The 24,991-nt window shown below is 42.0% G+C and overlaps 1 protein-coding gene across 3 annotated transcripts in view; it reads left to right on the plus strand.

The window, feature by feature from the left end:
* RALY (RALY heterogeneous nuclear ribonucleoprotein) overlaps positions 1-24,991 on the plus strand; it is a 95,621-nt gene that overhangs the window by 48,884 nt on the left and 21,746 nt on the right. The window lies entirely within an intron of this gene.

Genomic DNA, 24,991 nt, shown 5'->3' on the forward strand with positions numbered 1-24,991 from the left:
AGTTGAGCTGACTCTGGAACTGCCAGGACATGGTCTGAGATCATTTAACATGAACAAGGCAGAGAAGGATCAGTTTGCTTCTGCTAGCTGATTTCTTTTGGGGTTATTGTGGACCTGATGCTAAATTCATCCTACACACTCTCCTACAGTTCTTAAAGATTTCCCTTATTTCAGTCCTGCCAAATAAATAGGTCCCTTTAGAAAGTTTGTTAATTTTATCAGTTCTGTATGATATCATTGTGAGGGGTGGTGAGGAAGCACTGAAAGAGAGGGGGCTGTATGAAGAAGAAATCTGGGGAAGCTTTGAGGAAGAAAGACTGCAGATAGTGAGACTTCAAAAAAAAAAGTTACGTCTCATTAAGGATTTAAAGAGATTCAGTTATTTGAGGGGCCCAGCAGGATAGACAGAAGTTAGGGGTCCCTTTTGAGTCTTTTCCCCTTTTTTGTTAAGGGTCCCTTTTTTGGAGCCTGGTGGGGAGACCACAGAGCTTCTGCTCTTAGGAATTACTTCTGGTAGTGCTCAGGGCTCCATATGTTGGATTTGGGATTAAACCAGGTTGGCTGCATTGAAAGTAAGTGCCCTACCCATTATTGGAGTTCTTCCTGGCACAGCTTCCTAACCACCTGGACTGATATGCTTGTGGGCAAGCTCTGAGCACTGGCCTTGATGGGGGTGAGCCGTTGTCAGGGGAGCTGGCATTACCCAATGATTAGCATGGCTTTATGACCTTGCAACTGCTGGCAACCGGGATTTAAGACAGGGGAGCCGCCACCTGTGGTATCTCTAAAGCTTATTGTTCTACCTCTGCATTAACTCATAGAAACCTTATGATACCTCGTTACACTCAGTCCCATCTAGCCCATGTAACCATAGATTTCACCTTCCTCTTCCCGTCACATGATTCACACATAACACTTTCCTTACTACCCCTATATGACCTTTGTTTTCCCAAATGAACTTTGTCATATGACCATCAGATCGTGACCTGTGTGAATGGTATCTTCCAATTTATTCATTGCATGTGTATCTTTGAATCACAGCCCTAGATTGTGAAATAGTCTCCATATTCACAGATCTCATAGCCACACTGGCAACTGCAAACTGCTGTATTATCTCTCTGGCACACAGATCCCTTTTGAACAATTCACTTTTATCTTTCCTTGGGGGGCTGGAGGACTGGGAGAGGGCACACATCTAGTAGTGTTCAGGGGAACTAGGTGGTGCTGGAACCTGGTCTTCCTCCATGCAAGGTGTGCACTCAGCTCATTGAGCCTCTGCAGCTAGAGCAGTGTCATTTCTATTCAGGATACCAGAAAGCTGAAAAATGGGAACAACTTCTCAAGCAGGAGAGGCAAGGTTAAATATGACTAAAAGGAGAGGAAAGAATCGATAACACCTGGGATCACATAAACACCGGAACCAGGATAGATAGTATCTGGAGTGCTAATTTGGGTTTTTACCTTAATCTTTCAGCAGACACTGAATATTCTGCATGTCCTCTCGTAAAATATGTGCCCTGTGTCTTCATACCCGCCCTCCACCATCACCCATTCAAGGATATTATGGAGAATCAGATGAGAAATGCAAATTAAAAAGCTTTGTGAATTGTAAAACAGCATAACTGAAGAGTGTGAAGAAAGTATTATAGCATTGGGGCACCTCAGTCTCTAATCTGTTTGCTGTACACTCCCCAGTGGTAAAAGGACGGAAATTTGCACTGTAAATTTTCTTTTGTGCTCTTTCCTCTTTCTATAATCCCTACCAAAAGCTCAATCTTTTCAGTGGAAAGGATTTCAGGGTACACATGACAAAGCTAAGCAGCACCAACATCTACAATTTGTAGCATGTGTATGATCTTCAGAGTGCACGTTTATTTATTTTTTTATTTTTAAAATTTTTATTATATCACCATGTGGAAAGTTACAAAGTTTTCAGGTTTATGTCTCAGTTATACAATATTCAAACACCATCCCTTCACCAGTGCCCATATTCCACCACCAAAATCCCCAGTATACCCCCGCCACAGCCCCCCCCTAACTGTATAACTGATGAATTTCACTTCATTTTCTCTCTACCTTGATTATATTCCATATTGCAAAACAAAACTCACCATTGTTGTTGGAGTTCCCCCCCAAGGAAGACAGCCCTACTAAGGAAGCATTTGATAATTGGTTTGTCATTAAAAGATTGTATGTTTTCAGTTTTTAGAAAAGGTCGCGCAGCCACGTCAGCGGCTGCGTGGCTCGGATGTGTTCCAGTCCCGCAACCCGGAGCCGTGTTAGTTGCTGTTCAGTGTCGCCAGGGCCCCATCTGGAGAAGGTGTACCAGCTGTACCTCCTCCGTCTGGATCCCTGGTGTTGTTGGCCCGGATTCGGGTCCGGAGCATTTCTCCGGCCGCGTTGCTCACCAGACTGCCTGGCCTCTTCTCCAGAGTGCACGTTTAAATGTACTCACATAGCTTGACTCCCAAGCTATTGCCAGCACAGATAGACAATTTTCAAGGTCCATCCTCAGCTTTTGTCTAACTCAGTGACATGTTCTATTGCAGAGTTGCCTTGTATCTACAGTCATTTAAGAGGAGAAAGGCTGTTTATTTTTTGTTCCAGCTTCCCTACTTAACCCCTGCCTCTCACCCTTCAACTGCTAATATAAAGGCATTTATTTTTAAATCTCATCTTAATTATAGGCCTTAATTTTTTCATTAAGGCACACACAACACACACATATATGTGAAAAAAATATATAAAATCATGGCACATGTGCGCGCGCGCGCACACACACACACACACACACACACACACACACATACTACTTTCTTCATAATCTACAGTGGAAATTCTGTTCTTCCTCTGCCTGAGGATGCACAGTGAGGTTTGACCCCATTTTCTACTTCGGACTTCACTTTTGCCAGCTCTAACCAACTCTTCTTACTCTGAATCTAATCTCTGGGCTTTTGTGCCACCCTTTTTTGTCTGCTTAAAGTTTTATGGTTTTTGGCCTTTCCATGGCCTTGGCACCAGACTTAGATCTTAATGGTTTTGTAGTAGCTGCCTTGTGAAGAATAGACTATTTTAAAATATAGGGGCTGGAGTGATAACACATCTGATAGGGCGTTTGCCTTGCTCGAGGCCAACCCGGGTTCGATTCCCAGCATCCCATATGGTCCCCTGAGCATTGCCAGGAGTAATGCCTGAGTGCAGAGCCAAGGAGTAACCCCTGTGCATCGCCAGGTGTGACCCAAAAAGCAAAGCAAAAAAAAGTAACTGATTCCAGAAGCTGGAGAACTAGTACAGGAGGTAAAGCAATTTCTTTGCATGTAGCTGCTTCTTTGGGACCCTGGTTTGATTCCCCAGTCTGTTCCTGGTCAAAGAACCAGGAATAGTTCCTGAGCACCACCAGCTGTATCCCAGTCCCTCTGCATTCTCTCCATTCCCAAGAAAAAAATAAATAATGATTGCGGTTTAAAAAAAAAAAAACTTGTAATATGCAGATATCCATAGTTAACTTGACTAACATCTTCAGTTTTTCAGAGCCCAGTTAAAAAGCAAGAAGGAAACAAAGCTGTGTCGTCTTTTAAGCCCTTGCCCAGCACTAATTTATTCTTCTTTTTACACATTGTTTTAACAAGCAAAGCAATCTGATTTTTAAACCTCCCATAAGATTAAAAACAGCATATGAAAAAAAGAGAGGAGCTGCTCTATTAACAGCATCTAGAGGTGAGAGCTGCAGGCTAATAGAGATGGAGGAACAAAGAATGTTGAGAAAGGAGTTAAAAGAGTATGGAGGCCATTTAATTTTAGGGGTAACAGCCCTATGGTAAGGAGGGGTAGAGCTAGGAAATTTGGGCTAGGAAGTTTGGACCTCACCTGTCTGCCCTGGCTTACTCTTACACAAAAAGGAGAAATAAATTTCCTTCCTTCCTTCCTTCCTTCCTTCCTTCCTTCCTTCCTTCCTTCCTTCCTTCCTTCCTTCCTTCCTTCCTTCCTTCCTTCCTTCCTTCCTCCCTCCCTCCCTCCCTCCCTCCCTCCCTCCCTCCCTCCCTCCCAGCAATGCTCAGGGGTTACTCCTGACTGCGCTCACCACCCCATCAGATTTTTAGAATTCCTGGAGTGACATCTCATAGTCTACACCACTGATATATACCAAGAGTAGCACATCACATTGGATGGGATGTAAAGTAGAAGGCAACCAATCTCGATTAAGAAAATATTAACACACAAGGCTTAATCAGTAAAGCATGTTAGTAATCGCTGATACAAGGGCTTAATGTCTCCAGGGATGAGATACATCTATCTTCATACACTTTCTTCTAAGAAAATCTTTTTTGATCATTTTTAGTGAATTAATCATAACAATACAAAACAAATCATTTAGGGCCTGCTATAAGGGCAGGCTTGAATGGTGGTTGGGAAAATTGGAAATAATGATGGTGGGAAGGTGTAATGGTGGTAGGATTGGTGTTGGAATATTGAATGTAATCACTGTGAACAAATCTATAAAAACAAAAAAAGAAATTAATGTATGCAAAGCAAGTGCTTTACCTGCTGTACTCCATCTCCAATTCCAAATAACTTTTATGGTTATTGTTTTGGGGGTGTGGGAGGAGCACACCTGGCATTTCTCAGTGCTACTTTCTGTGCTCAGGGGTCACTCTGACAGGACTCGGGACTATATACTATATGTGGTGCTGGGGATCAGATCTAAGTTAGTTGCATGCAAGTCAAGTATTCTACCCCTCTGTATTATCTCTCGGGCCTCAGAAATACATATTGTATAATCAATTTTTCACACATGAAGCCTTGTGCAGAAAAATTGTTCAAGTCTATCTATATAGATGGTGCTGGAGTAATGATGGACCAGAGTGTTGAATTCATAGCAAAAATTAATGCTGGTGGTAAGAACATACCCTTTACTCACTACATGATCCATTAGGAGGCACTTGGAGCAAAAAAATATTACCAGAGTACTTTGTGATACTTTCAAAATCACTAGCTTCATTAAAACCATGCCCTTAACAGTTGTTTTTAAACCTTTGCAAAGATACGGACTTGATTACAAAAGCTTACTGCTATTTGCAGAGATAAGGTTACTCTCAAAAGGGTGAAGTTTAAATGGATTATTGAAATTGAAAGATGGATTTGTGTTCTTGACTGAGTAGAAATTCGATTTTGTTAAAACTTCATGAGTTAAGGCTGTCAAACTGGTATTTATCTAAAATACCCAAACTTGTTGAGTATTTTAGAAAAAAAAGTTATCTGAACAAGTTGCTTCACTGAAAAATAATATAGCATTTATGTTAATAGATCCACTAATAGGATAACAAGGTGTAAGATGGCTCTTTAAAATTATTTACAGCTACAGATGATTTTATAATTAAAAATTATCTTCCTAATGGCTTCATTGTAAGTTTTACTTGAAAATCCCTGGAGACTGTTTCAGAAATTCTCTTAAATTTTGAGTCTAAAAACTAACTTGAGCCCATAAACCATACTCAATTGAAATAAGAAAAACCACAGTTACATGCCAGTAATGTTAAGCCCTCTAGTATTGCCTGTTGTTACCCCCTCATGGTGCCCATCCCCCAATTCAGCCAAGTCTTTGGTTGGGCCATATCCAGCAGTGCTTTGGGCTCTGTGCTCAGTCTCCGTGCACAGAGCACAGGGAACAATAAATGGTGTTGGATATTTGAGCTGTTGTGCAGGACAAGCACCTAAGCCCCAGTACTCTTTGACCCAAAAACTTTATAAACATGTCTATCTCATTCATAGGCAAATTTTTATTCAAACAGTGATAAAATTGTATGTATATGAAAGAATAATTTTTACAAGAAATTTCTGTGATTATCAATAAATACTTGATTTGTGATTATTTTATTTATTTACATACCCAAGTTTGCAAAAAATTGTTCAGTGGGAATAAGAGGCCATGAATGAAGAAAATTTAAGAAGTGCTGCAGTAGGACGACGATTCTGGAGAGCTTGGTGTGGCAGAGACTTAAGTTCCTCTCCAGTTGGGAAGTTTCATTTCCTTTCCAACAAGCCTTTCTATTTCCAATTCTGAAAGGAAAAAAAAATACAAGTTGGTTAATTGGTAAATAATCAACAAGGAAACCCAAGTCCCAGCAGCACTATAATATGTGTACATATTCTAGCAGTACTAGAATATGAATAAGTGTGCATGAATAAATTTGGTGCTAGAATTCAGAGCTAGATGAAGAAGAGAACTTAAGATCTAATGGGTAGGCCAGAGCAAAAGTATAACAGTTAGTGTGCTTGCCTTTAGCATGTGTCTGACCTGGATGGATCCCCAGCACTCCATTTGGTTCTCTGCGTCCGCCAGGAGTGATCCCTGAGCACCACTGGGTGTAGCTCAAAACCTAAAACAAAAAAGATTTAATGGAAAAACACACTAGAAGCAGCCATCTTATAAGTCCTTGCTAACACAAAAGGCTGCTTTTGAATCTTGTCACTTTGTATTTTTGACAATATTATTTTCATTGCCCTTGCCATTCTCCATGATAGCAAAATATATCAAGAGACAAAATACCAAGATATGCATAGGGCCAGAGACAAAAGTTACTTGTGTTTTGGAAAAAGATTATCTTTCTGATTGTTGTGTATGTTTTTAAAAACCTTAGGCTATATAATGTTGGGGAAATAAAGAAAGTTTTATGTCAAATATTTGAATTCTTGCTCTGACATTTTTTTCCCTTTTGGCTAACTACAGTCTCTAAACTGTAGGTTTGGCAAATGGGAATAATGTCTGTATGGTGATTGCAGTGTTAATAAATGATGAAAAAAGTCAATTCTAAATTGTTTTTTTAACCACTAGTGATTGAAATAAATTCTGGGTTTTAGTAAATTTCAGAACTTTCGATTTATTCCCACATTGTCAGTGTCAGATTGTAGAAGGATGAATATTTAAACCCTGCTGTACTTGCTCAACATTGGAAAAAACACCTCTGTTTCCTCCTTTCTAGAATGAGGGGGCTAAAAATTGATCTGTAATTGTTGGTGTCTCTTCTAATTTTGTGTTTCCAAGGACACATTGGTATGTGGTTGAAAGATATTAGAGAATCAAGAGGGTGAAAAAGTGTCAGGTGGGAGTCACAGGAGAAGCCTCAGTTCTGCTCAAGGCAGCTGCAGGGACAGTTCTAAAGAAAGAGACATTTTCTGTATTGAGAAGGTGTTATGAGTATTTGCCTCCCCAGGTGGAGCAGTGACCTGTGTATTTATCAGCTTTTGTATAAGAAATAGCAAAATAAAGTTCAGAATGACCTAGAAGGTTTAAAACTGAGTAGAGAGCAAGTGGGAGACAGACCATGAGGCTCAGGTCCAGTTTGTGCTTCATTTCCTTCTTTCTGGCTGTTTCCATTTTTGCGCTTTCTCCAGAGGCCGCGTCATGACCTCAGTCTTTTTTAACTCTTTAAGGCTCTTGAGTTGTGTCTTTTTCCCTTGATATTCAGGATTTCATTTATATGAGGTTTTATCTAGTCTTTGCATATTTAGGATTCTTCTGAAACCTGTTTTGGCCACTATAAATGAAATTTTCAAGTAGAGAAATTCTTTGATGCATTTGGTCTGGTTCTTCATTTTAATGCTAAAAAGATCACAAACTGCTAGCAGACCTTGAATTCAAATTGTTGTGCATACCAATCTAGTCAAATGTCATCATTGGGAGATAAGATAGTGAAGTAGAGTAGGGCTTCTTGAACTCCTTCCACTTACGATCCTTTTTGCCCAAGAAATGTTGACCTGGTGTAAACGCTGCTAGAGGTTCATTCTCTGGCTGGGTTTTTTTTTCTTTTGTAGGGGGGGCGGGGGGAGATGATGCTTGAGCCACAGTTAGTAGTACTCCAGGCTCTGTACTGTGATGTGTTTCCTGGCAGTGCTTAGGGGAACTATATGTGGTGCCAGGGATTCCAACTTGAGTCACAGCCAATGCAGCTGCATGGAAGTGCATTACCTCCTGTGCTATCTCTCCAGCCCATGTGGTTGGTTTTAAATTAATTTTAGATCATCATGGGGTCAGAAACCTTTGTTAGCAGATTTTCCTGGCCCTCAGATTTTAATTAGATGACCTTATAAAATTGGAACTCAGAGTTTAAGCTGGAATATAAAGTAGGCATATAGAAAAATTTCCTCCAAGCCTGAGAGAAGTTAACCTCAGGATGGAGCTCAGATCAGAACTTGGGTCTCTTGTGTCTCAATCCAAGATCAGGTTTACCTGTAAGCGTGAAGCAAAGATTGGAACTCAAAGCCTGTCAGCCTTCTCACAACTCCTACAACAGCCCTCTCAATTTATGTGTAAAACAGCCCTACTTGATACAAGCACTCTGTAAGCACTATGATTTGCTTTGGCTGTTCAAGATCCAGGTGTTCCTAGAATAGCACAGTGGACTACCCCTCAATCAGCTCATTTCCATTCGGAGCCCCATTTTCTCTCCCTTCCCTCCCTTCTCTCCTTCCCCCCTCTAAGTGAACATATTCAGCTAAACACCTTTTTTTTTTTCTTTTAATGTGGGAGTACTGCTCTTTGTTCAGCCACTGATTAAGCTGATTGAAGCAGGCATGAACTCTGCATTACTTTTTTTTTTTCCGCTTTTTGGGTCACACCCAACTATGCTCAGGGGTTACTCCTGGCTCTGTGCTCAGGAATTACTCCTGGTGGTGCTTGGGGGACCATATTGGGTGATGGGGATTGAACCCTAGTCAGCCGTGTAGAAGGCAATGCCCTACCCACTGTACTATTGCTCTGGCCCCTCTGCATTACTTTTTAAAAAAAATTAAAAATAAATTTAGATTTTTCATAAAGTTGTTCACAATAATTGTTTAAAAAAATTTTAAATTATTTTATAAGTTGGTTCACAATATTTGATTACATTTAGTATTCAAACACCAATCCCACCACCATTACACCTTCCCAACACCAAATTTGGGATATTTCCATCCCAAGTCCTAATCCCTGTCCCAAAACACAACCAAAATAATATATTTTGTATTGTCTGTTATGAAGAACTGCTGAACATGCTTACAAAAAAAGTTCATATAGAAAACAGTAGAACAATAGATTTCTATTTTGGCAAGACCCATTAAGACATTCTATAGGATATCACTAACATGTTGTTAAGGTTTGGGTGATTTGAGCTTTGGCATATATATCTGAAAATATGTCTGTATGCACATATATATATATATATATATATATTTCCCTCTATGATTTGTTGCCTGCTTTCTGAACCCCTCAAGTATGGTGTAATTATGGAAAATGAGTAGAGGTGTCTTATGATGTGTTGCACGGCCGCAAAAGTGGCTGCACGGTCCAGGAATGTGTTCACTCATATGTGAGGCTCAACCCGAGTGTGTGAGGAGCGGGCAATCCCACCACTATTGCACCTTCCCACCACCATTACTTTGAATCTTCCCACCATCACCCAGCCTGCACCTTAGGCAGTATGCTGTGCTTGCCATGAATAGTCTGAGGTGTCATGAGGCCTCAAATGTGGCTGCACGCTCCTGGAATTCTAAAATTTTTAAATATTTGGGGTCCAGAGGCATATCTGAGGCGTGTTGCTCTCTTCTGAGATTAATTTGCATGTCTCTGAATCATGGCCGTTAATGCACTTAAATGGTTCTTAGAGACAGTTCTTGGGCATGGCTGCCAGAAAACTGGAAGGGTGGGGAATTGGTGAAGTCATCTATCCTTGACTCCCTGAAGCCTGGAGTTTTCAGTCACTAGTTGTGCATAGACTAGTTGTGCCGCCCTTGAGAACATCATGCAATGATTGGAATGGGAAGGAATGGGAGTGAAGATAGACGGTTGGCATTTACACCATCTCTGCTTCGCTGATGACATCGTTCTCATAACACCAAACATTAACCAAGCAGCACAAATGCTGGCCGACTTAGACCACGAGTGTGGAAAGGTCGGATTGCAGCTGAATCTCAACAAGATGATGTTCATGAAAAACAAACTGGTCCCTGAAGCTCCATTTGCTCTCAATTCGGAACATCTCCGAATGCAGCAGCTATGTGTACCTGGGTCGAGAAGTCAACATGAGGAACGTCTTGGTGCCAGAACTGCGCAGGAGGAAGAGAGCAGCGTGGAATGCATTCAAGAGCGTCAAAAAAGTGGTTAAGAGAACGAAGAACCTCCGACTCCTCACGCATCTTTTTGACTCCACCATTCTTCCTGCATTAACATATGCCTCAGAGACCTGGGCCCTATGCAAACAGGATGAGAATGCTATTAGGGTATCCCAAAGAGGAATCGAAAGAGCTATGCTAGGAATATCATGTCTCACTCAAGTGAGAGAAGGAATCCGGAGTTCTGACCTCCGTCAACGGTCAAAAATCAGGCATGCTGTCTTGTTTGCCAAGGCATCAAAAATCAGATGGGCTGGTCATGTAATGCATTTCAGAGACGACCGCTGGACCGCTGGACCACTGTTACCGACTGGATTCCATGGGAAGTCAGAAGACCTCGTGGCCGCCCACCAACTAGATGGTCAGATTTCTTTGTCAAATCCCTAAATGAATGATTTGAGGGTCTTCCTGTTCCTGGAGCAAGCAGATATCATTGGGCTGCACTAGCACACGACAGGGACAAATGGAGACGTTACTGGCACCCGCTCGAGCAAATCGAAGATCAACGGGACTACAAGCGATACAAGTGAAGTTATGCATACCTGGGTTTTTCAGCGGGTTTCATTCTCATGCATGGGGTGGCGGGGGGCTCAGGACAAGCCTGTGAAGGTTGGCTGTGAGCCTGGGGGCGATTGGGTTCTGATGTTTGTGGCTGCTGGGGTTCATATGGGACAGGCGGAGGGACTACCTCCCCCCACCCCCCCGCCAACCTGGCGCTGGGTGGGGAGACATCTCTGCAGCGTGCTGCTCTCTTCTGAGATTCATTTGTGAGTCTGATTCATGGCCGTTAATGCACATGGCCTGCTTTTGATCTCTTTCGAGATTTATTTATGGGTTTCAGAAGCAAGGCCAAAAAATGAGCTTTTATAGATGAGCAGAGGTGGTTTGTGGGCGTTACTTCCACATACCTAAGTTTTGGCTGTCTAATTTTTTGGGAAACTTGGTCCCAAGTTGTTGGGGTCTGGCCAGAGGCACAGCAGCAATTTTGAGGTATCAGGAAGCCTGAAGGTACCACCAGGTTGCTGATGCACTCGCCCCACAGGTACTGGTTGACCTGTTGGGCAGCACTGATACACCCCCAGAGCCACTTTGAATGAGGGTTAGTTATCTCCAAATCCTCCCAATCTGCCATGTGAGGCTTGTTCAGTCTTTCTAACTTGTTATTTCTCTCTTGAAGTAAAATTTATTATCTATGGCTGGGTATTGTGATGGGTACTTTGATGAGTTTAAACTCTTTTTTTCCTGAGAGGAAAGCTGAGACTCAGTGAGGTTAACTAAATCTGCCTGAGGTCATATATATATAACTAGTTTGTGGGAGTGTTGGAATTTGAACTCAGATCCTCCTGGTCCCGTGGATCCCATGTACTTAGTACAGTAAGCTCTTTCCTGGGCTACTGCCTCTCTGGACTCTCTCGAGTATTGCTTCTCTGGCCTCAACCCTTTCAGGAGGGTACAATGTCCAGGAAGGAGCATTCAGTTGCTGTAGTGTAATGGAACTATTTCATACTCTCAGTACATTTTCTTGTGATTTTTTTTTTTTTCTCTGCCCAGCCTGAAACCAACTTCTCAAGGACTCATGTGGAGCCAGGAGATAGAAACACTAAACCAGAAGTTTTCGACATGAAACACTGAGTCCCTAATAAAACATGCACTTGGCATTTTTAAAGTTGAAACAGGGAATGATGCTCAGTGGTAGAAAGAGCACATGCTTTGCATTGTGAGGCCATGGATTTTTGATCCTTGGAAATGCAGCCAAAACAATCACAAACAAAAAGTTACTATCAGCTCAATTCTGAAGTGTAGGTAAGGAAAGAAAAGTGTGTGCGGGGCTGGAATGATAGCACAGCCGATAGGGCGTTTGCCTTGCACTCGGCAGATCCGGGTTCAAATCCCAGCATCCCATATGGTCCCTAGAGCACCGCCGGGAGTGATTCCTGAGTGCAGAGCCAGGAGTAAGCCCTGTGCATCGCCGGGTGTGACCCAAAAAGCAAAAAAAAATAAAAAGTGTGTGCATCTCAAACTTAATGTGCTTTTGATTTCTGCAGAGAGGAGATGCATACTTAAAAAGTTGAGAAATCAGATTCATCTGATAGGTCTTCAAATTTGTGCTCTTTTTTTGTTTATATAACATCTTGTTTGCAGATCTTATTGTGAGGAAATGGAAGGTATCTTTATACCTGGGGTGAGAAGAGATAACTTTTGGTTTTGTGTCTTCCCTAGAATATTTGCTGTAAAATGATGGAATTTTAGGGTTGTCTGCTTGAAAGGATCTTAAATAATAATCAGTTTTTATATCATATTTATCTAAACATAAACCTAAACATCAAATGTAGATCTATGAAGTGGTAGCAAGGGCTCAGAGTTCATAACTCAACCTTTGCCCTCCAGATAGTTCCTGTGGCACCTACCTTAAGCCTGTAGGATTCCCATGAACAATTAGTAAAATGACACTTTCTAACTTGACTTTAAATTGACTTTCCCATTTTATAGTTGTGAAACTGAGGCCTAACAAGGAGCACTAAGTTTGGAAAAAAAAAGTCACACCCCAAGTCACGCAGTGAGTTAGTGGCAGATCTCCTGACTCTCAGCCTAGTGTCCCTTTATAATACTGAAATTTGTCATTATGTAATTTCATAAGTGACCTGATACAGAATAAATATCTTATGCCTTGATGCCAAATTTTTCTTGGCATTTGGTTCCTGTCAAGTAGGTAGGTAAGTGAATTGTGTGTCCTGTGTCAGCATAATTCTCATATATGTAATGAGCACGTATTTTGTTTGCTCATTTATTTCTGAGCCAGCAGAAAGAGAATAACCTGAGACTAGTGCTGTTATTAGTGGGAAAAGGATTGCTGAAATTAGATTGCTAAATTAGATCTAAGATTGGTTAATGTCCTTGTGAAAAATGTATTCTTTAGAGTTAGTGGCTTTGCCTTAACAAAAAAAGAGAGAGGAAAAAAGCGTATCTTCTTTGCTACAGAAGCGGCTTAGTGGTAGCGAACATGCCTGACATTAAAGAGTTGTGGGTTTGAGCCCTCGCTTCATCCCCCTGTCCCCCCCACACTCATTGGGAGGAGAGTAGTGAACCTTTTTAATTTTCTATAAATCATCAACCTAGTGTTGAAGTGTTGGGTGTTTAGGGGTCAGCTATTGATGGGTTTAGGCAATATTGGTGATGTTCAGGTCTTCTGGCTCTGCTCAAGGATCACTCCTTGATGGGGACTGTAATAGAATTGTAGCACTGTCGTCCTGTTGTTCATCGATTTTTCTCGAGCGGGCACCAGTAACGTCTCCATTGTGAGACTTGTTATTGTTTTTGGCATATCGAATACGTCACGGGTAGCTTGCCAGGCTCTGCCATGCGGGCGGGATACTCTCGGTAGCTTACCGGGCTCTTGGAAAGGGACGGAGGAATCAAAACCTGGGTTGGCCAATTAATTATAAATCAGTTTTGAACAGTTGGTCAGACAGTTTATTTTCCAAGAGAGTCAGATGGCTCAGATACTTCTTTTAAGTTGTGACTATTAAAAGGAGAGAGAACAAAAGGGAATGCCCTGCAGCAGAGGCAGGGTGGGGTGGTGGGGGATGGGGTGGGGGTGGTGAGAGGGTTACTGGGATCATTGGTGGAGGACACTGGTGGAGGGATGGGTAAACGATCACTGTATGAGTGAAATGCAAGCGCAAGTTTGTAACTGTACATCACAGTGATTCTCTAATAAATTTTTTTTTTAAAAAAGTTGTGACTATTAACACAATTCTCTTTCTGCCTTTCAAGTTTTGGTTAACTTCTCTCATTATATCACCAAAAAAATGATCAGTTTTCTTGTATTAAAGGCTAGCTACCAGAAAATTCTGTGTTAAAGTCAGCAGGTATCGGGCACCATATAGATCTTTTTGTGTGTTTTTGCAAGAGTCCACCAGGGCCTCAGCCCTAGGAGAGTATTCTTTAGTCAGCCTTTCACATCTGCAGACAACAGTGGTTGAATTTGCTTTAGAGACTCTGTGGTACCAGGGATCGAACCTCTGGTCCTCCACATTCCAGGCATTCCAACCTTTTGAACTGTCTATCTCCCTGGCTCCCTTCAACTTAGGTTTTGCTAATTCTAGTCTTCTGGTCAAGGAGGCCATGTCCCAGTTCCTAGTTATACTCAGGGCCATCTTAGATACAGAGTTTCATTTGCAGGATATTTGCTTCTAGAATAGATGTAGAATAGATGTAGTTTTACCCAGGTAGACAACTGCTATTATTATGTTTATTATGTTTTTCTGTTATGTTTTTCCTTTATGCTTGTTCGTTTTAGGGGTCATTCCCAGCAGTGCTTAGGCACTATTTCTGACTCTGCTCAGTTGTTGCTCCTAGCAATGCTGGGAGACCTAGTGGTGCAGGAGATTGAACCCAGGCCTCCTGTAGCAAAGTGTCCATTTGACTGCCCATTGACTGTCTCTTCTTATCTTAACTATTCTCACCGTAGACCACATCTTCTCTCTCACTAGTACTATTTATTTGGTTTATGGGGCGGGGTATACCCGATGGTGCTTAGGACTTGTTCCTAGTTTTGAGGTGAGGGATCAATCTTGGCAGGCCTCCAGGAATTAGATTCTGGTCTACCACATACAGTACAAGTGCCCTGCCTGCTGTACTGTTTCTTTGGTCCCCTCTCTTATTCCTGTATAAGACCTTATAAGATACAGGTCTTATCTCTGTCAGTCCCCTGCTCATAAAACCACTCGGATCCCTTACTTCCTCAAGATTAGGCCACTAAACTGTTTGGCATATCTGAGCTAGATTGTTACATAGCAGACATCCAGGGCCAGGGCAGGTAACTGCTCAGGCTGCAGCTAATGAAAAAAAGCTTTTCTGTTCCCAATAAATTGGTCCTTAGGGATCCCTGCTTTGAAATTCTAATTGACACAAGAAGGAAAAGATTCATTAGTCTATGGATTCATTAAAATGCTCTGCTGCTCACCTACGATTTATTCTTGGCACTTCATCAGGAGGAATTAAGTAAACCAAGGGGCTAGGAGGCTGCTGACAGCTGGTCTGGTGACCCCTGTGCTGTCTGTGAGAGAATACTAGGCCTTCTATACTATTACACACACATTGCTCGCTTCAGAAGTCCATCACCCCATAATGTGGCATTCTCTAAATCTCCTGCAGTGTCAGTTGCTGAAGGGGTCTTTTGAGGTCTTTTTGTAGATAACTTACTTAGGCATGGTCCATGCAAGGATTGGGGCATTGATCAAGGTCACTCAGTAGAATCGTAGTAGAGCTAAATTTGGACATTAGAACTCCTGAACACTCTTCATCAGTGACTTTGGATTTCTAGACCAGTGTTTCATTTATTGAACCCAACAGATTCTAGAATCCTGGTAAAACCAATAGGCGTGCTAAGGGGGATATGAAATCCTGTATTAGAGCAGGTCAGAAAGGCTTTCAAGTATGAAGTGTGAATAATAATTAGCTCAGCCAAATAATAGGCAAGAAATTTACAACACCGAGGGACCAACATCTAAATAGGTCTAAAAATGCATTCCAGGAATGGAAACTTGAGTTTTACAGAGTGGAGGAGTTGAGGAAGAGATTGAAGTTAAGACAATCTGTTTATCAGGTCTGGACCACTTCCTTGGTTATAAAAATTATAGAGTTGGGGGTTTGTATCTATTTTTACAGTCGATGTTAGTCATCATTTCTGTATTTACTTAACATCTCTTATGTGTGCCATGTTGAATATTGGGTTGAAAAAACTGCATGCAATATGTGGTTCACTCCCTTAAAGATTTGTCAGTTTCATGAAACAGCCAAAATTAATAAATAATTCCTATAGTAAATTAAAGAACAATTGCCTTTGTGAGAGGAAATTGTGTATTACCTTCAGTATTTTCTCTGGGGCTTGATCATTTTACCTATCAAATCCTGATAACCGCTGTTCTGTTGGCTCATGAACTAATGGGAAGACAACTCTGTCATGACTGATATGTGTGGCATTTTGTGGCTTATGAAAGAAGTTACAAGTAAAAAATAGCAAAACTGGTGAGAACCCAATGGTAGGACATAAAGATGCCAAATTAACTGTAGAATGAGATGAGACTTCTTAACCTTATCTAGAAAATGCCTGAAAAATAAGTCAAAAGGGTCACTGGGAACAGCAGATGATAGAAACTTTTGTATAAACTCCGTCAACAAGTGTTGAATGTGGGAGAGGTGATAGGAGATAGGAGTGCAATTGTCCCGCTTCATTGTGCTCTAGGATGGAGAATATCTTGGCAGGGGGCTAGGCACAGAAATAGTCATCAATGGCCATAAGGCTTTCAACTCATCTGCCTGGGTTCAAACCCACGTGAACCATGCTGCTGGTGCCATCTGCTTTCTCCAGTTCTGGAGACTAAGGCCCCAAACAGTAAAGCATTCTTGGTACTAGATCCTGGCCACAGACAGAAAAATAAACAAAATCCCTTACTCGTAATAAAGTAAAGGGACTAAGATGATTTGAACCTAATGAGAAGCTCTCTTAGCATAGAAAGTTTCTGGTGTGCTGGAGAGATTGATCAACAAGCTGAGCTCTCACATTTTAGGCAGGAGGCCAAGGTTTGATCCCTTGCATCACATGGTCCCCTGAGTACCTTCAGGAGTTGACCCCCAAGTACAGAATTGGAAGTAGTTCTAGCAGTGTTGGGTGTGGTCAAAACAAAATCAACAAAAAGTCTCTGGCTGAAGGAGTATATTTCAGTGTATGCAAACTGAATTGACCAAAGAAACCAAAGAAATTGACCAAAAATTGTTTGCTATGAGTTAAAAACACCTACTTAAGACTCAAGTGCTCTGGATTCCAGTTCTCATCCTGGCATGAGTTCAGTGACTGGCAGACTTAATGCCTGCTGACCTCAATCTGCCTGTTGTTAAATTGTCTCTGTCCTCCCTTACAAGTTGCTGTGTATGGTCAGTGAAATAATGCTTGAGAACACTCTGTAAGGGGATGAGATGGAACATGTAGGGTGCCTTAGAGAGCCCCTGCTGAAAAGAGTAGATATATGCTCCTGTTCTGTCACTGCTACAACTTGAGTTTGGCCTTTATCACACCGGAGACAGACATACTTTTACATTTCCAGTGAAGGAAGAGGGAAATCTATGAGCCAAGTAGAGGTTAGAAAGGTGTTCGTTGTTCTTCTTCTCAGATTTTGTTTGGATCCACTGTACTTGTAAACCTTTTGTTACTCAAAAGCTGAAATACTATATGAATGAATAAGTCAACCTCTCTTAGTTTCCTCAACTGCAAATAGGAGGGGGAAGATTTCCTAGGGTCATAAAATTGTAATTAAGATTCATTTTATGACTGAATTTAGGAGGTGCTTTGGGGTCTGGGGACCATGCCCAGCAACTGAACCAGTGAGTCAATGCTAGGGCCTAAGAATGTGGTGTAATTTGAGCCCTATGGTATTTGGGACCACTGGGGTTACCCCAGCAGTTAAATGCTCTGGGATCTTCAGAGCTGGCAGTGCTCGGTGCACTGCATGGTACTAGGGACAAACTGGGTCAGGCTTATGCACGGCAGGTATCCTTTTTTGCCCTACCCCATACTTCTGAATCCAGGTTATAACAGTGTGACTGGCAGAGAGCCTAGAGAATAAACAATGTTGAGAAATTGACACAGCTCCTATTTACCGAAAATCTTAATTGAAAAATTTTAAGGAGTAGTGTTGGGTCCTCATGGGGATTACTAGGTTTACAGTTAACTTCTGATGGCAAACCTGTAGAAATAACAAGTATCTTACACCTCTAAGGAAAATAGCATTTATTCGTGTTTTAGATGCCCATCATTCATATCTTTATACAGGAAGAGGCCTTTTGATACCTTGCTCTATTTTTAAGTCTTATAGCATCTCTGAGGGAAGCGGTGCTGTGTTGAAATTGAGGCACAGGCCAGGTTAAGTTTGAAATCTGGTACGTACCCACTTTGTAATTGGAAAACCTTGGGCAGATTGCATAGCCTTTTGAAGCCTCTGTTTCTCTCTAATTTGATTTGTTAGTTACAGTTATACAACAGATAGCTACCTCTTACAGTTGTCTAAGGATTAAGCAGTATACTGTATGGAAGGTGCTAGTACAGTATAGTGCAACTGTGAGGAACTCAGTCATTGCAGGTCTCCTATCTCAGTGTTTCAACTATATTAATATTCTGACTCTTTGAAAAAGTTACTCTCACACCATAAAGTGAGCTGCATACAATAAATTACTGTTAACTAAAGCGTCATTTAAGTGCCTCTCTGTGTTAAAAGAGCAGCTTTAGTAGGAAGCTGGCTGACATGGGCATTGACTTGGTATTTCTGACAAAAATCACAAGGACTCTAGGGATCTGCTCCATCCAGTGTCTTCCTCAAAAAAAAAGGCGTTAATTTGGGGAAAGTCAGGTGGAGTCACGTAAAAATATATTATTGCTGACTTCTCAGAACCTTAACACGTGTGATTCTTGGATGGGGGTAGTAGAGTGTGCCAAGTATTCTAATTTTATTTGACTGTGGAGCTGTTTTTCTGAGGAACTCTAATTAACATCACCATTTGCAACCCACCATTCTTTCCCTTCTAGCCAGCAAATTGTAAAATTACAGAGGAGTCTTGAAACCGCTAATCAGAAGCAATGTTAACACATCAGGCTTTCTATTTAGACATATTTATCCTGTAAACAGGAAAATGAGGAAACAACAGGCTTAATGGCCACTGAATGCTTCCAAAGAGTTGAAGGACCAGTGCTAGGGAAGCAGTAGTGTTTGGGAAGCAGCCTCTAACCTCTAAAATCTTAACAAGTTTCCATTGCATGCACCAGACTCATCTAGGAGGGCTGCACAGTGCAGTTCCAATGATGAGCAAACACTGACACCATTAATTCCATTGTTAAATTGCTTTTCCCATATAGAACCTGGGAGAATATATCACATTTATGCTTTTCTCATCGTTCCCACCACAGAACTCAAGAGGGTAGGGATGTGCTGTTAATTTTTTTCCTTTTTTTAATGATTTGGGGACCAGATCTGGCAGTACTCACAGGCTACTCCTTCTATGTGCTTGGGGGTCCATATGGTTACAGGGATCAAACCTGAACCTCCCACAGGAAAAATATGTGTGATAGCATTTTGAGCAATATATGTGCCACAGGATTTGTAACCAGACCCTGGCAGAGGGAGATGACCATTTGGGTAGAAGCTGACCTTAATTTTTTTCTTGATTTCTAGTACAGATTAAGTAATAACATCTTTTCATAGCACATCTGATACTCAAACATGCTTTCAATTGGAGGGTGTCATAGGAGGCAATTAACTTCTATGTTTAGAGTTGTGGCTTGTCTAAGATCTGAAAACAGCTTAGTGCTATTCGCTATTTTATGTTGTGTTATGCCTACAGCAAGCCTGAATTAAGGGTGGATCCTTGGATATTTATTAGAGATGTAACTCACATGACAAAGCACTTGCTATGCATGGACTGGATTCCATCTCTAGCACTACAGAAAAGAAATATTAATAAAAAAGAAAAGACATCAGATCTTCTTATTCTTTGCCTAGTATTCTTTTCAGTAAGCTCACATGGGTGGGGCCAGCTGTCTATCATCAGGGTCACCAGAGAAGGATGGATCTCCTCTAAATCGATGGCTGACAGATGTTTTCAACATTTGCTGCTCTCTGCTTGGCAAGAACCTTATACTTCTCCCTGACCACAGAAAGCCCGTGTTCTGAGCTTCATTGAAACAGATTCACCTAGGATGCTTCATGTGTTGCTTGGCAGACATTCATTGACAATCTCGCCCTGGGTGGCCAGAGCAGTGCTAGAGGTTGCGGAGCCTCTGCCTTCAAGAAGTTCAGAATCTGGGGCTGGAGCAATAGCACAGCGGCCGACCCGGGTTCGATTCCCAGCATCCCATATGGTCCCCTGAGCACCACCAGGAGTAATTCCTGAGTGCAAAGTCACCCCTGTGCATTGCCGGGTGTGCCCCCCCCCAAAAAATAAAATTTAAAAAAAAAGTTCAGAATCTGATGGAAGGAGATATGTATGGATATATCAGTGTAGAAATGTTGCTGGGGGTGCTAGAGTGATAGCGCAGCATGTAGGGCATTTGCCTTGCACGAGGCCGACCCGGGTTCCATTCCCAGCATCCCATATGGTCCCCTGAGCACCGTCAGGAGTAATTCCTGAGTGCATGAGCCAGGAGTAAGCCCTGTGCATCGCCGGGTATGACCCAAAAAGCAAAAAAAAACCAAAAAACCAAAAAAAAAAAAAGATATATGTTGCTGGGGCAGAGGTCTTTACAGAATATTAGGGTCCCCAGAAAGAGTAGGCAGAGCAGTCTGCAAGCGGGAAATGCAGTTTGTCCTGAAGAGCTTTGGGGTAAGGGGACATCATATTACTGGATTTGTTCTCTGAAAACTCCTCTGGCCTCCATGACTGTTACATAGTTGGAAATTGATTTGGGTCATAGATTATTATAAGCCTGCTGGACGTTAAGATTGTGGTATTTGAAGTCTTCTTTAAATAGGACAATAATTACAATGCTTTAGAAAGAAAAGCCTTGAATTTTCTAAACTCCCACAGCTACCTTATGAGAAGGTGCTATAATATGGATACATCATGGGGAGAAGGTCCTGTAATGGAAATACAATGTACAAATGAGAAAACCAAGGCACAGAGAAGTTAAGTCATTTGTTCAGGATCATATAGCTGATATATAGCAGAGATGGGTTTCGATTTGTATCCCCCACCTCCTCTTTCTTTCTTACAGTGCCAGGGATCATACTCAGGGCTTACCTGCAAAAGAAGTGCTCTACTGCTGAGCTACATCTACGATCCTCAGAGCTGCGATTTGAAAGCCAGTTATTCATTTTTGTTGTTTGCTTTTGGTTTTGGGGCCAGACCTGGCAGTCTGTCAGCAACATACATGGCAGGCAATTTACCGACTGTACTGTTGCTCTGGCTCCATGCTAGCTAGTCTTGACTCTACATGAATCAAAGGGCATCAGAAAAAACCATTGTGACCTTAGTATATTTGTTACCTCAGCTGTGTGAATAAGAATGACTTATCAATGAACCAAGCACATATTTGAACCAACAGATATTTGCCGGGGAGGCTGGCAGGTCAGTGCTAGGGCCTGAAGCTGTTGAGCTGCTCAGGCTCTGAAGTGGTAGGGACCACTAGGGATACACCCACTGACTGGAGGCCATGTGGTGCTGGAGATTGAATCTGGGTCAGGCAGCATGCACCCTTACTGCTTGCTATACTGTCTCTGCTCTTCCTGGTTTTACATTACCTATCCAGCATGCTACTTTGTGGTTTTCAAATTTTGAATGGGGAAGGAATGGGGACATCAGTGGTATATTGAATTCAGTTCAGCTGCTACTTCCTGAGTATCCACTTTCAGTAGGGCCTAGCCTGAAAAGCAGGGGATGTGGGTGGAAGTGCTGAGATTAAATAGCTGTGGTTCCTGCCATCTAGGAATTCACCGTGTGGGTGGAGAGGTAAACACAGATCATCAGTGATTCTCTGCCCTCATCTCATTCCACCATTTCCAGGGCAAAAATGACCTGTTATTATATTATTACAGTAATCATCTTATTTTCTTGTCATCATTAAAACAGCTGTTACTGATGTAGAAAGTAGTACCTTAGAGAAGGTCAGCAGTGGCTCAGGGGAGGCTTTTAACATACTCAGTTTGAAAAACCTATTTTATTTTTTTTTTGGAGGGGAGCTGGTGTTGCTCCTGAGCTGCTGGGAGAGCCACAGAAGTCCCTCAGCCTTCTTCCCAGTCATATGTGCTCCTTACTTTCCACATTCTTGAGCTCAGGCACTTTGTGGGGAGGGGGCAGAAAGAGCAGGAAAAGGAGTTAATTTGCCAGGGCTCAGACTCAGGTCCTCACACTCTCATGTGCTTTTCCTCTTGAGCCTCATCTCTAGCTCTTAACTTCTTTGCCTTTCCCGGTGGTTCTTGGCCAGTAGGAGCTAAGGATGTTATACCTGACAGTGTTAGGGGACCATGGTGTGCCCTTGAACTGGGGTAAGATTCCTTTATCTCTGATGGCCCCCAAAAAGAGAAAAAAAAAACAACCCTTAAATTTGACTTCTTGATGACTCCTTGTCTTTGACTCAGTATTCTTTTGTTATGTGAGTGACATGCCTCTGAGTTCCCCAAGTGTTCTACCTATCAGTATTCCTTATCAGGATGAAATAAAGGTTCTGGTATCTCTACCACTAAGCCGAATTCTGTTGGAGCAAGAATTGTACTCTGTTCACTTTAATAACTTGTACAGCCTGTCTGGCGGAAATAGGACTCAATAAAATCATTTTGGGGGGGAGTGGGGAGGTAGCACACTTGGTGAAGCTCAGGGGTTGAGTTCAGTGCTCAGGTTCACTCCTGTTGCTTAGAAACCATGTGATGCCAGGGATCAAACCCAGGCCTCCTGCATATAAAGTCTTTGCAGCATGTTATTTTCTGTCTCTAAACCTACATTAATTTTTGTGGGTCACGGTGAGAGCCACCTCTAAGACCCCTACACCAGGAGGTAGGACTTTCTTTAGTGACGTAGCCTGTAGGTGATCCTGGGAGGGGAGGTGTTCCCGGCGCGCCTTCCGCCCAGAGATGAACCAAGAGCCGCGGCACGAGAAGCAGAGCCTCCCGCCTACTGACTGTGATCCTGAGGTCTCCTAACCCATTTTGGCACCAGAGCAGATTCTTGCAGCCATGCATTTTGACTGCGAACTGAACTACAACCTCGTGCAGCCCGGGAAGGGATTTTTTTTCCCTCTCCACCCCATTTTTCTGAGCGAAAATGGTGGCAGCGGCAGCAGCCACGCGGTGAGAGCCACCCTCTAAGACCCCTACACCAGGAGGTAGGACTTTCTTTAGTGACGTAGCCTGTAGGTGATCCTGGGAGGGGAGGTGTTCCCGGCGCGCCTTCCGCCCAGAGATGAACCAAGAGCCGCGGCACGAGAAGCAGAGCCTCCCGCCTACTGACTGTGATCCTGAGGTCTCCTAACCCATTTGGGCACCAGAGCAGATTCTTGCAGCCATCCATTTTGACTGTGAACTGAGCTAAAATATTAGAAACCCAAAACCGCGCGGCCGCAATTGCGGCTGCGCGGACTCAAAGTCTTCACCTTTACCAAGGAAGAGAAATTATTAGATGATGCTTATTCAGCAGGCCTGATTGTTGGGGAAAATTTCCAATCGACAATAGTGAGTTCTGTATGGAATTATGAAATGTACTCAATATATAGAGAGAATAATGGGAATATCATCAGCTACTTAGATGGGGGGAGGGGTGGGAGGGGGGTGTATTGGGGTTCTTGGTGGTGGAACGGGTGCACTGGTGAAGTGATTGTGGTTTAATCAGTATTTGACTGTGACTTAATCCTGAAAGCTTTGTATTTTTTTTGTTTTCACGGTGGTTCAATAAAATATTTCTTTAAAAAAAATTTTTTTTGTGGGTATTCAAAAACTAGTAAACAGACACAGGAGACCATTACCATATATATATATATTATTATTATTACCATATACACACACACACAGACACACACACACACGGAACAGCAGTGAGAATTTGTTCTTTCATACTTGAATGACCATTCCTCCACATTGTTATAATACATGATTTTGGAGAGGATGCTGTCTAAGTGACATTCATTGGTGTGGTGATCGCAGTGCAAATTGGTACAGTGGTTTTGGAGAGGAGTTAGGCAGTATGTGTAAAGCTGCAAAAGTGTTTGTATATTTTCACAAATTAATTCCACTTCTGGAACTGTATCCTAAGGAAATAAACCAACATATAAAATTTTACCTTAAATGCTATTACTTATGGTAGTGAGGAATTGGAAAGAGCCTAAATGACCACTTAGTATGTGCGCACCCTAAATCCTAAATCCACTCAGGGGAAACTGAGCAATAAGAGATAGCAGGTTTTTTTTTCTTTTTAAAAAAGGTGCTTATTCAGAGCAATATAACAGTAAAGACAATGCTGAACATATAGTATACTGTAATATTAATTAAATAAAACTTGAAAACTGAATTGAACAATATTCAACTATATAGTTTAAATAAAATGTGTCTGCTGCCCTCACTCCACCTTCCTTTAGCTGGAGCGATCATACAGTGGGCATTTATTTGCCTTGCACTCGGCTGCCCAGGCTTCAATCCTGGCACCCCATATGGTCCTCCGAACCCTCCAACAGTGATTCCTGAGCCTGCGCAGAGCCAGGAGGAAGCATGTGTGGCCCCCAAAAAACAACCCCCCAAGTATATATAAAACTCCCACCCCCCAAAAAAATATAAAAAAACACTGGAAGAAAAGATAATACTAAATGTTAATGTTAATTATAGAGGTATGAGATTTAGAAACTTGTTTTTGAGTTGAAAATTTAACATGAAGTGTGGGTTTATTCTAAGATGATGACAAGGACAGAAGACACAGACACTAGGACTGCTTCTGTTACGATGAGTTAAATTGATTAGAAGTTCATTAGGTGTTGTGTATATTGGCTTATTGTTTGGAGACTAAGTTTTTGCCAAGTTGGTTGGCTTTTATGGATGTTTATGGAGCAAGACTCCTTAAGCTTAGGTGTGTAAATTTGTACCATGTTATATGCACATGAACACTCAAGGGTCAATGTGTAGTACTGTTTAAAAGAAAAAAACCAGAGTAACTTACTGTGACTGTGGCTAGTTCTTAGTGGTTTCCTTTGGCTCAAACATATGGTGTCCTGGTGAATCTTAGAGTCCTGTTTTGATCAACATCCCAGAATGAGGTGAGCCTTTCTTCTTTCTGAAAGTGGGCTGTGATACACAGAGAGATTGCTTCCTCTTTTGCTTTC

This window comes from Sorex araneus, chromosome 5 (genome assembly GCF_027595985.1).
Source record: "Sorex araneus isolate mSorAra2 chromosome 5, mSorAra2.pri, whole genome shotgun sequence".
Taxonomy (NCBI): domain Eukaryota; kingdom Metazoa; phylum Chordata; class Mammalia; order Eulipotyphla; family Soricidae; genus Sorex; species Sorex araneus.